The following is a 12202-nucleotide window of genomic DNA, read 5'->3' on the forward strand; positions in this document are numbered from 1 at the left end:
CGTGGAACACCGGTTAGAGCGACGCTAATCAGGAGGATGTAATCTGAGGTCTTCATGCCCCCGTGGGCCGCTGGCTCTGCTGTCCCAGCCATCCCCGCTGCCCTTCGCCCCCCGGGACTGCAGCCTGTGTCCCACGCCAGCTCCTCTGGGGCCGCCTGGTCCCGCATCCGCACTTTGCGCTTCATCTCTCCCCTGAGACGGCGCCTTCCACCCCCCGTGAGTGAGCACTTGAGCACAGGAGCCTCGGTGGATAGAACTTCTGTCTGCAGCGAGCACCTCGGGAGGTTCAACCAAGGCTCCAGCTCCCGGAAAATCAAGCCCCTGAATTATTTCAAATCTACAACCTGATAACTGCTTTTCATTCTTTTTTTTTTTTTTTTCCTGTTTTTCATTCTGTGTGGTTAGGAGGCAGGCACAGGCTTTGGGAATTTACAGCAGCCACCAGACCTGTTCTTCCGTGACCTTCCCTCTTTTTTTTTTTTTTTTCCAAGGATTTGATTTATTTATTCGTGATAGACAGAGAGAGAGGCAGAGACACAGGCAGAGGGAGAAGCAGGCTCCATGCAGGAGCCCGATGCAGGACTCGATCCCGGGACCCCAGGATCACGCCCTGGGGTGAAGGCGGTGCTGAACCGCTGAGCCCCCCAGGGATCCCCCGACCTTCCTTTTTGTAACACATTCTTCGTGCTGACTCCCCTGTGACCCAAAACATGCTAATGGGACTTTTATGGTATTTTTAGCTTTCCTGTGTGCCCTGTGACGAACATTTCTGAGTGATTTCAGAGTGTTTTGTAGGTTGATCCTGAGGCGAGAAAGCAAGCCCAGGAAGGCCGGGTACTCTGCCCAACTTCAAGAGGTGGGATTGAATCCAGGCATTTTGAGAGCAAAGCCCGCAAGTGAGCAAACGTATTTTATGATCCCTTTATGTATGAGATTCGGCTAGAAAATAAAAAATAAAGGGAACACAAGGGTAACTAAGCATGGCAAAAAGAGCAAATTAACAGATGGCGATAAAGACATCTTTAGAAGTATTTTTGGAAATGCTGCTTTGATTTGGCAGAGAAATGAAATTTCAATATTCGATGTATAACGAGGACGGATCCATGGTTTCCTCCTCACTATTCAGTCCGCAGGGACGTACAACCACCTCCTTCATCTGCCTGTGCCGCGTTAGCATCCTTTCAAATGAAAATGAAGTATTAAGTAAAAATGAAAAGAAATCAGTGTCATTCTCTGCAAGTAGGGACAGTTCAAACCTTTAAAAAACACTCCATTGTGTGTTTTCTGGTACAAACTGCCATTCTCAGGAGCTCACTGCTGATGCAACACTTAACCACACAACCTCACAAATGACTCTTCGGCGCTGAAACTTTTACGTGGACTTTACACCTGTTTTCAATTTAAAAAAAATCAAAGCTCAGAAATTTCAAGTCCAGACGCCAAGGCCACACAGCCAGTCGCAGATGGGAGGCGACCTCCGAGGGCCTGGCCGCCCCCGGCACCCGCGGCCTGAGACATCGCGCTGCCTTTCCCGGATTGTAAATGCGGCGTTGGCTGCCGCCCTCCCTCTGGCTGCTGTGAAGTGGCCGCTCTGATGAATTGAGAGGAGCCCTAAGGGGGGTTCCCGACACAGACCACAGACACACTGAGCTGGGCCTCTGGGCAGACATGAGGGATGCAGATGCTCTTGTGCCTGGACCCTAGTAGACCAAGTACTTCCTGAGAGCACGGCGGCGGCGGGAAGGGGCGCCGTCTCGGCCCCTCTCCACTGCCCTGGGAAGCGCCCTGGCTAGAGGGAGAAGGGGGCCAGGTCCGAAGGAGCAGCTCCCAGCACAGCGGGTTCACAGCCTGAGAGCCGCTTGTGGTGCGTGGGGACCGCTCTTGCACCAGCCGTGCTGGGCATCCCGTGGGGGCCTGGTCTGCCGGTGAGGATGGGCATACTCTGGGCAGCGGCCAGAGGTTGCGCGAGGCTACAGGCTACGGGCTAAGAGTCTGTGCTGGGACGTGCTTTCAGCCTTACAGCCGACGCATGCACGTGTGTTATTAAGCTCGCAGAATCTGAGAACCACATTACGCTCTCCATTCAGTACTCGGCTCTGCTGGTTTGTTTTTTTAATAAATTTATTTTTTTATTGGTCTGCTGTTTTGTTGATGGTTTCCTTGTCTGTGCAGAAGCTTTCTCTTTTGATGAAGTCCCACTGCTTTCATTTTGCTTTTGTTTCCTTTCCCTCAGGAGACAGACCCAAGAGTTCCTACAGCCGATGTCAGAGATCATGGCCTGTGCTCTCCTCTATAGGTTTCATGGTTTTGGGTCTCACACTTAGGTTGTCAATCCTTTTTTAGTGTGTTTTTGTGTGTGGGGTAAGAAAATGGTCCAGTTCCGTGCCCCTGGATGTGGCTGTCCAGTTTTCCCAGCACCAGTTATTGAAGGGACTAGCCCTTTCCCATTGCATTTTCTTTCCTGCTTTGTTGGAGTTCAATTGACCATATGGGTTTGTTCTGGGTTCTCTGCTCTGTTCCATTGATCTATGTGTCTATTTTTGTGCCAGGACCAATCTGTCTTCATCACTACAGGTTTGTAATACATCTTAAAATCTGGTGTTGTGACAGGGATTGCATTAAATCTGTAGACTGCTTTGGGTATTTACCCCAAAGACACAGATGCAGTGAGACGCCGGGACACCTGCACCCGATGTTTCTAGCAGCAATGTCCACAATAGCCAAACCGTGGATGGAGCCTCGGTGTCCACTGAAAGGTGATGGATCAAGAAGCTGTGGTTTATGTATACAATGGAATATTCCTCAGCCATTAGAAATGACAAATACCCACCATTTGCTTCAACGTGGATGGAACTGGAGGATATGATGCTGAGTGAAGTAAGTCAATCGGAGAAGGACAAACATTATATGTTCTCATTCATTCGGGGAATATAAAAAATAGTGAAAGGGAATAAAGGGGAAAGGAGAGAAAATGAGTGAAAATATCAGTGAGGGAGACACAACATGAGAGACTCCTAAATCTGGGAAGCGAACTAGGGGTGGTGGAAGGGGAGGAGGGCGGGGGGGGTGTGAATGGGTGACGGGCACTGAGGGGGGCACTTGATGGGATGAGCACTGGGTGTTATGCTATATGTTGGCAAATTGAACACCAATAAAAATAAATTTATTATTAAAAAAACAATATTGGTAAAATAAAACAAAACAAAACAAACAAACAAAAACAAACAATATTGGTTCTTCCCATCCATGAGCATGGATTATCTGTTTGTGTCATCTTCAATTTCTTTCATTAATGATATTTGCAAATGACAAAACCAATAAGGGGTTAATATCCAGAATATCTAAAGAACTTATTCAACTCAACACCAAAAAGAAAAATAATTTGATTAAAAACGAGCAGAGGACCTGAATAGACACTTCCCAAAGAAGACACAGAGACGGCCAGCAGACGCGTGAAAAGATGCTCCACATCACTCATCATCAGGGAAATGCAAATCAAAACCACAATGAACTATCAGGTCATACCCGTCAGAATGCCCAGAATCAAAAACACAGAAAATAACAAGGACGGTGAGAATGTGGAGAAAGAGGAACCTTCGTACACTGTTGGTGGGAGCGCAAAGTGGTGCAGCCATGGTGGGAACAATATGGAGGGGCCTCAAAAAATTAAAATTAGAATTACCGTATGATCTCCTAATTCCACGGCTGGATACCTACCCAAAGAAATGAAGACATTAATGCAAAAAGATATATTCACCCTATGTTGATAGCAGCCATATGCACAGCAGCCAAGAGACAGAAGCAGCCCTAGTGTCCAACACGGATGGAAATGACAGTATTTTGCTAAAAGCAAAACAAGTCCGTCGGAGAAAGACAAATACCACATGATCTCCCTCATATGTGGAATTTAAGAAGCAAAACAGAAAAAGAGAACCAAGCCAAAAACCAGACTCTGAACTACAGAGAACACACTGTGGGTCACCAAGGGGGGAGGTGGCAGGCGGCGGGCGACCAGGCGATGGGGATGAAGGAGGCACCTGTCGTGATGAGCTCGGGGCGATGCGCGGAAGGGACGAATCACTACACTGCACACCTGGACCCAATATCACGCTGTATGGTAACGACGCCTAAAGTCAAAAAACAAAAATTGAAGGAGAAAAAGAACCACATCATGACAGCGGGACAGTTCTCGTGTCCAGTGTGGAGGCAGCTTCTGAAATTATAGGAGAGCGTCCGCCGTGTGCTGCCCAGGACGAGGCAGACCAAGGCACAAGGGCTCCCGTATCTTTCACTTTCTAATTCGCCATAGAGCCCCGGTTCGTCCAGGGAGAGAAATAATCCCTCAAAAGCAGAGATATTTGCACAATAAGTTGAAACACAAGACATCAAAACAACATTAAAATCTATAATTAATAAGGATATTGTGAGCGGAATTTCCATAAAGGCATTGACTCCCCCTTCTGGGTCATAAATCAGGGATGAATTAAACTCCAAGAGAGGAAAGCGGCCTTGGGACTAGATACTTCGGGAGTGTTTACGTCGCCGAAGCACCTACCATTTCCGTTTGCTACTGAACAGTTAGCCTGACAGGTAGGACGACTGAGTCGCCCGCTTGCCCCGGGCCGCGCTGTCGGGCCGGGGCCTGAGCACAGCGCTGGGACGCCGGGGCCCCGCCAGGCCAGCCGGGGTCCGTTTCAGGCACGAGGTTGCCAAGAGCTCTGCCCGGACAGTTCTGATCCTCCCCACAGCGGCGTCGTTCTTTGAACTGAAATAATTAGCACATAAAGGGCAAGTTTGCTGTTTAAAGGGCCTGAACACGGGATCCCTGGGTGGCGCAGCGGTTTAGCGCCTGCCTTTGGCCCAGGGCGCGATCCTGGAAACCCGGGATCGAATCCCACGTCAGGCTCCCGGTGCATGGAGCCTGCTTCTCCCTCTGCCTGTGTCTCTCTCTCTCTCTCTCTGTGACTATCATAAATAAATTTTAAAAATTTAAAAAAATGTGAAAACACTAATTAAAAAAAAAATAAATAAAGGGCCTGAACACATTCCAGATAAAGTCCCCTAGAAATCACCTTGGTTTCGCGGTGCCTTCAAGTCGGGAAGTCTCTGCGGGGATGCGCTTTGCTCTCGAGATGAAGGCAAAGGCGTTGCTCAGACGTGGAGGGAGCCCTCACGCTGGTCTCGGCCCTAAAGTCTCTCGAGTGTGTTTTTAACCAAGATCATAAGGAAAACTGTTACTTGTTTTCTTGTGCTCATCTGCAGGACCCCTAATAATTACCCGAATTAATTTTGTTGGATTTCCGCCTCCGTTTTCAATGTATTTCGGTGCTTCAGACCCTTGACCTCTTTGCACAAGCTGAGAGGTGCAGCCTTCGTGGCTTTCGGGGCTTGCAGCTCAGACTCACCAGCAGCAGCCTGTGTAGACCCGGGCTCACCCGCCCGCTCGCCCTGTGGCCTTGGGCCCCCGACATCCCACCTCTGGGCCTCAGCACGATGTGGACATCAGGATTATGTCCGCAAAGATCGTGCTGCTCTGAAGCTTAAGTGAGTGAACGATTGCTGCAGGCACAGCCGAGCCATACGGATGACAACAGGCAGAGTCTCACCCTTTGCTGTGTCTTTGTCCTCAGGGCTCGGAGCCTAGAACATCAGACAAGCCACGTTCACCCTCCCTGGACACCGCAGATTAGCCACCTGCACGCGAGCTCGGCTTTCCAGATGCAGGAGAAAGAATTGGCGTCAGTGGCAGGTCGGCCAAGCTGAGGGGAGCAGGTGCCAGGGATGCAGTGATGCTCCTCGGTCTGGTTTGCTGGTTTGGTGTCTGTCACCAATTTGGGCAACTTCTTGGCCTTTCTTACTTCAGATATTTATTTCGCCCCCTTCCCACCTCCTGCTCCGACCACGAGCACGTTCCGCCTTGTTCCTGGGCATCTGGGCTTCTGTCTTCACCCTTCACTTGCTCTTTCCATTTCCATCCAGGAGGTTGCTGTTGAGCTGTCTTCAGGTTCACCGATCCTTTCACTGGATGCGTCCCGGCGCCCGCTGAGCCCCAGCCGGCACTTCACTTCGTTCCTGCTACAATGCTGTTCGGCTCTAGCGCGCCCTTGTACTTCCGTGTACACACAGCACCCGTCTGCCTGCTGACGGCCCACACGGCCCTGTACCTTGTACTTTCCCCATCAGAGACCCTAACACATCTGTCACAGTTGCCCTACGTTCCTCGTACGGTGACTCCAACTGTGCCGCCTCTGGCTCTGGCCCCCGTGACCCCTGCGCCTCCTCGGAGTGAGGCTTCTCCTGCCCTTCCGCCTGCCTTATGCATTCTCTATGAAGTCAGATGCCCTGAATCTGGCACAGGAGCTGGGGTTCGCGCCCACCCACGGAGTCGCTAGGCCGCGTGTGCCGGAGCTCTGCTGCTCCCTCCTCCCCGCGGTCTGCGTCCTGCCTTCTGGCTGAGCCCACTGTCTCCGTGCCGAGGGGCTTGGTCTGTAACCTTCAGGCTGGCCCCTGCCCTCCAGCAGGTTGTGTGTTGGGGCGTGGCCTTCACCGGTTTCTGTCCCTCCTCCTCCTCCAGGACAAGACCTCACCCCCAATCCTTCCCTGGCCACCATGTCCCGGATCTAATTCCTGACCCCCGAGGACTGTACTTTTTGCTTCTTTTATTTCTCTTCCCCCCATAGGAGGAGGTTTCCATATCTCCCTAAGGTAAAGTCTCCCCCTGGGGATACTGGGGCATGGTCGGGAGGGTCACTCCGTGTCTCCTTCCTCCTGCCCCAGCCCTGCCAGAGCCACAGGCCACAGGAGACTCTCCCCGTTAGGCTGCTCGGCACCTACCGCGGCGGCTCTTGATCAACACGATGTGTTTCCACCACCGTGGCTCCCACTGGCTTCTGGACAGGTGAGCAGCCCCCAGCTGCTGTCTCAGAGAACACGTCCACCCTTGATCTCAGGGTGGGGTGTGCCCCGTGACCCTGGGTCTCTGAGGACTGACACCTGTCCCCACACCTGGGATGCGGGGGCTGCACCAATGGACAGGGCGTGTAGCGTTTTCATGAGACCCAGAGTCCAACGGCAGAGCACTAAAGAGAGAAGAAACGTCAGCAAGTGGTGAACAATCAATTAAAACTACGTGGGGATGTGCTGCCCGTGACGGACCACAGTGGACGCGGAGAACGCCAGCAGCATCTCCCCTAGGCAGGTGGTCAGGGCAGGTTTCGGAGGAGGTGTAAGCGGAAACCGGAGGAACAGATGGACCTGGCTGTGGGGAGCGGGAGGAAGGGAGCGATTCTGTGCGTGGTCCCCGATGGCACGGGCCGGAGACGGATTCTCGTTTAAAGTCCTCACACGGGGACTTATTTTGGTGACACTATTTGGGGCTGAATTGTCTCCCTCTAGTTTCATTCACCGGTGTCCCCGGCATCTCGGACCATGGCCATATTCAGGAGGAGGCCTCTAAAGAGGGGATTAAGGTAAAATGAGGTCATTGGGTGGACCCTGGTCCCATCTGCCTGGTGTCCTTATGAGGGGAAGTCTGGACACGGCCACACGCGGGGGGAACGCCAGGCGGGCGTGAGACGGCTGCCCACGGGCCAGGGGAGAGGCCTCAGAAGAAACCACACCCGCCGACGCTGATGTCAGGCTTCCAGCCTCCAGGGCTGGGAACACGTGTTGGTGGAGCCACCCCGTGCGGCATTTCAAGATAGAGGCCAGGGCTGAGTGGCGGGGACTCGGGGCGCGTTTGTGCTGTATCAGCCACATGGCAGGGGGACGTCCGGTCGCCCGGCAAGGGATCCGGAGCTAGAGCGCGGGTCCTCCTGCGTTCCCTGTGCTTCTGGTGCTGAGCCCGGCAGGTCCAGGAGCTGGAGAGGGAGCACCACGGAGCACGGAAGCAGAGACGAACCGGAGGCTGAGGTGTGGGGTGCAGGTCGCAGGGACTGGGGAGGCGGGGCCTGTCCTGGGACGCTGCTGCGCTCCCAGCTGCGGTCGGCCAGGAGACGCATCGAGGAGAGGCCCTGCCTGCGTCTGGGGCAGACTGGAGGACGCCCCCAGCTATGAGCCCCATTCAGGGGGTGGTGGAAGGGGAGGTGGGCGGGGGGTGGGGGTGACGGGCACTGAGGGGGGCCCTTGGCGGGATGAGCACTGGGTGTCACGCTGAATGTTGGCAAATTGAACTCCAATAAAAAAAATTAAAAAAAAAAAACCAACCCCTTTCAGGATTGCGTCGTTCTCCGTTTTACTATGAGACATTGACCTTATTGATTAACACACACATTCTGGTCTTAGAAAAGTTGGAGATTTTAGCTACGAGGCTGCTTTTCGAATGAAGTTACTCAGGCCAGGGAGAGGCCCTATGGTCCTCGTGTGAGGAGCGCTGAGGTGTAGGCCCTACGGGTGGACCCGGTGACCGAGGAGTCGCTCCTTGCATCGGGCCGGGGCTTCCCCTGGGCGGAGAGCCACGCGGGCCCGTGCCCCGCTGCGGGGGTGGCGCTCGGACTACTAAGACCAGCGGGCGGCGGGGGAGCCGTGTGTCTCCTCACGGTCGGCGAAGAGCAAACCAGCTCAGGATCCGGAATTCAGCGGAGATGAGAACCTTTCCGACGGGAACCGGGAGCCGAGGGCACTGCGGGCTCAGCGGGCTCTGGTGACAGATGCCAGGGCCTCCCCCGGCGCCTGCGTGGGATCGGAGCACTGTCTCCCCACGGAGGACCCCAGACGCTGGAGCCGCGCGGCTCGTGGTGACCGGCGCGTCCTCCTGCGGGCGTCACGGGGCTATGCTCAGTGACGTGTGTCTCTTCCTCCGAAATCAGGGTTTCCGTCAACTCAAAGAGGAACAAAAATGAGCCTAGAACGTGGATACGAAGCCAGAGGTACGCACCGGGCAGGACGTGAAAACAGGTGCAGTTCGTGAGCTGCCGCGGGCACCCTCCTCCCCTCTCTCCCACCTCCGGGGTCGGGGAGCCTCACCCGCTGCCCACGTGCCGGTGTCGTCGGGGTGGAGGCGCCGCTGAGGTCACCACCTGCCGGGGGAAACCCCGTGTTCCCTGCGGGATTGTGGTCAGGGCTCCGGGCCGTGTGTGCCGCGTCACACCCAGGCTTCCAGCCGCTCCCACGCGGTCTCCCCCATGGTTGTGCCCGGGCTCCCCGTCCTTGGGAGGCGTCGGCGCACGTCCCACGACCCGTCTTCGCAACCAAGGCAGGTACGTTGCTCCCTCTCCAGGGCTGCTGCTCTCAGCGCCTGACCCACGCGGCACAACTAACAACCTCACCACCGCAGACTTGGCCAAACCTCCCGTTTTACAGGCGAGCAACCGGAGTCGGGGGAAGGGCAGCGGCGTGCCCAGGTCACAGGGCCAACCCCGGGGGGTGCACGCCCGAGCTCGGGTGTCCTCTGGGTCCGGCCCCCACCTGACAGCAGCTCGGGTCTCCCGGGAGTGATTTTACTTGTGGAGAATCATTAATAATTCATGAACTTTATATAAAGATGTGCTCCAGTCCCCTGATGTTATTACCACTCTTGGTGTTAAAATGGGCCCATTCTTTCCCAGGGGAAGCCTATTTATGGTGTATCCTGAGTACGTTTCAAGAAACTTGTAATAAGTGGGAAAAAAAATTTTGCAGAAGGGAGTTACGCTGGCAGCTCCCAGCCTGATGAGCTTTTGCAAACTGAAGGGCCTCGTGGACCAGCGATGGGAGCCCAGGGGAGCGTCGCCTTCCGAGGGGCTGCCGGGTGGGCCCCGCCGGCCCAGGCTTACGCGGCGGGACCATACGCACCTGCTCTTGTCTGACAGCTCTTGTCTCCACTAGGTCCACCCTGAGAGCAGGCGACCGTTTATCCGTTTTACGGGATTTTGTGTCGTTTCCTTTTTCTGGTCACAGCAGACTGTGCCGTGAGGAATGTTCTGGGACCCGTCCTCGGTGCTTTGCAGATAAGAGTGGTCGTCCTTGTGGGCTTCCTGTGAAAACCGGGTTCCCTGGGACGCATCTGCCCCTTCCTTCCCCAGAAGTCAGGCCAGCATTGCTTCCAGGGCACAGAGCTTCCACCCGAAGCCACCGCGGGAGAGCACAGCAGCTTCCGTTTTCAATTATTTTTTTATCGGAGAGAGGGAGGGAGGAAGAGCGAGAGTGGAGGCAGGGAGGGCAGAGGAGGAGACAAGCTCAAGCAGACCCTGCGCTGAGCGTGGAGCCCCACACGGGGCTCGGCCCCACGACCCCGAGGTCACGAGCTGAGCCGAAACCAAGAGTCAGATTCTTACCCCGCTGAGCCCTCCAGGTGCCCCTTTACTTCCGTTTTTGTTTTTTGAGTAAAATTCAAAAACAATTCCACCCAACTAAATAATTCATAAGAATCCATAAATAGCAAAATAAATTGCTTTGACTTTCAGGACACCTCGCTGACCGCCGCGCTCGAGGGTGCGAGGAAGGGAGGTGCCGGCGGCAGGAGGAAGGGGATGGGCCGCGGTCCGGGCACGTGTCAAACGTCAGAGACAAGCACCGGATTCTGAAAACTCCATAATCTATAGTAAAGCATATGGTTGTGCCTCTAATAAAAAATTAAATACGATCCTCATCTCACAACTTCTACCAGAGATTCTTCTTAGATCGAAGGTTTAAAGGGAAAAACCAAGTGTACAGAAGCAGCAGAGAAGAGGTGAAATGTCCTCTTGTGATACGAGAATGGAAAATGCCCGTAAGCACGTTGGAGAGGGAGAGAATGAAAAACCCGTGATTTGGGGCACCCGGGGGCTCCGTCGGGGAAGCGTCTGCCTTCCGCTCAGGTCATGATCTCAGGGTCCTGGGGTCGAGCCCCGCGTCGGGCTCCCGGCTCAGGGGCGGGGAGCCTGCTTCTCCCCCTCCTCCTCCTCCCCCTGCTTGTGCTCTCTCTCTGCTGAGCAAATAAATAAAATATTTTCTAAAAATTCGTAATTTGTTTAATGTCTTAAGTGTCACGTCTCTCAAAGAAGATGGACAAACCAGGAAAAATACAATTCAATACTACAAGGCCAACAATCCAGCTGAAAAATGGCCAAAATATATGCAGAACCAATTCAGTAAAAATAGGAGCACAAACAGCCTGAAGAACGCGTGACTTCAGGACACGTGAAAACAGGGGCTGAGGTCACGAGCTAGAATCTCTCCTCTTAGTGGTCAAACAGATTGCGGGGAAATAGGTTCTGTTTCGGATATTCTTGGTGGAATTGTAAACCGACTTAACTTTAAGGAAGGGAACTGAGGCCCCTGGGGGGCTCAGCAGTTGAGCATCTGCCTTCGGCCCAGGGCATGACCCCGGGGTCCCGGGATCGAGTCCCACGTCGAGCTCCTTGCATGGAGCCTGCTTCTCCCTCTGCCTGTGTCTCTGCCTCTCTCTCTCTCTCTCTCTCTCTCTGTCTCTCTCTGTGTGTGTCTCTCATGAATAAATAGATAAAATCTTTAAAACAAACAAACAAACAAAGGTTTATTTCAGGACCTGAAGCCCTTTGACCCAAGCTGACCCCACCCCCGTGGCCCTGGATCTACGGCTCTCACCTGACGTGTTCAGGGTCCCCGTAAATGCACATCATCTATTCACAGGTAATAAATGTCTTTAAAGTATTTTTGGACATCAACAGCACGGGATAGTTGCGTGCGTTTTGCGTGACTTGCTTCTTCAGCCCTTAACTGTGTCATTACCATCTGTCCGGGCCGACAGCGGCATGTGTCCTCGCGACCCGTTCACGGCCGGACGTGTCCCATCACGTTTCATCACAGGAGCTTCAGAGCCTGGTCGGGGAGACGACATGAAGCCCCTACAGGGTATCGGCATGTGGGGGGTGGGGGTGGGGGGTGGGGGGCAGGCACGCAGCCCTGCGGGGCGGGGTGCAGCGGGGGCAGAGGAGGGCACAGGGAGGGCACAGGGAGGTGTGTCCTGGGGGCCATTGGGGCATCTGCTGGGCAGGAGGCTGTGCATATCCCAGGAAGACCTGAGAACAGTGTCTTCCAGTCACGGACATCCTACTGGCTGGGCTGCGAGGTTTTTTTTTTTAAAGATTTATTTATTTATTTATTCATGAGAGACAGAGAGAGAGAGAAAGGCAGAGACACAGGCAGAGGGAGAAGCAGGCTCCATGCAGGGAGCCCGACATGGGACTCGATCCTGGGACCCCAGGGTCACGCCCTGGGCCAAAGACAGATGCTCAGCCCCGGAGCCCCCAGGTGCCGCCGTCCG

The sequence above is a fragment of the Vulpes lagopus genome, chromosome 5, assembly GCF_018345385.1.
Source record: "Vulpes lagopus strain Blue_001 chromosome 5, ASM1834538v1, whole genome shotgun sequence".
In the NCBI taxonomy this organism is placed as follows: Eukaryota; Metazoa; Chordata; class Mammalia; order Carnivora; family Canidae; genus Vulpes; species Vulpes lagopus.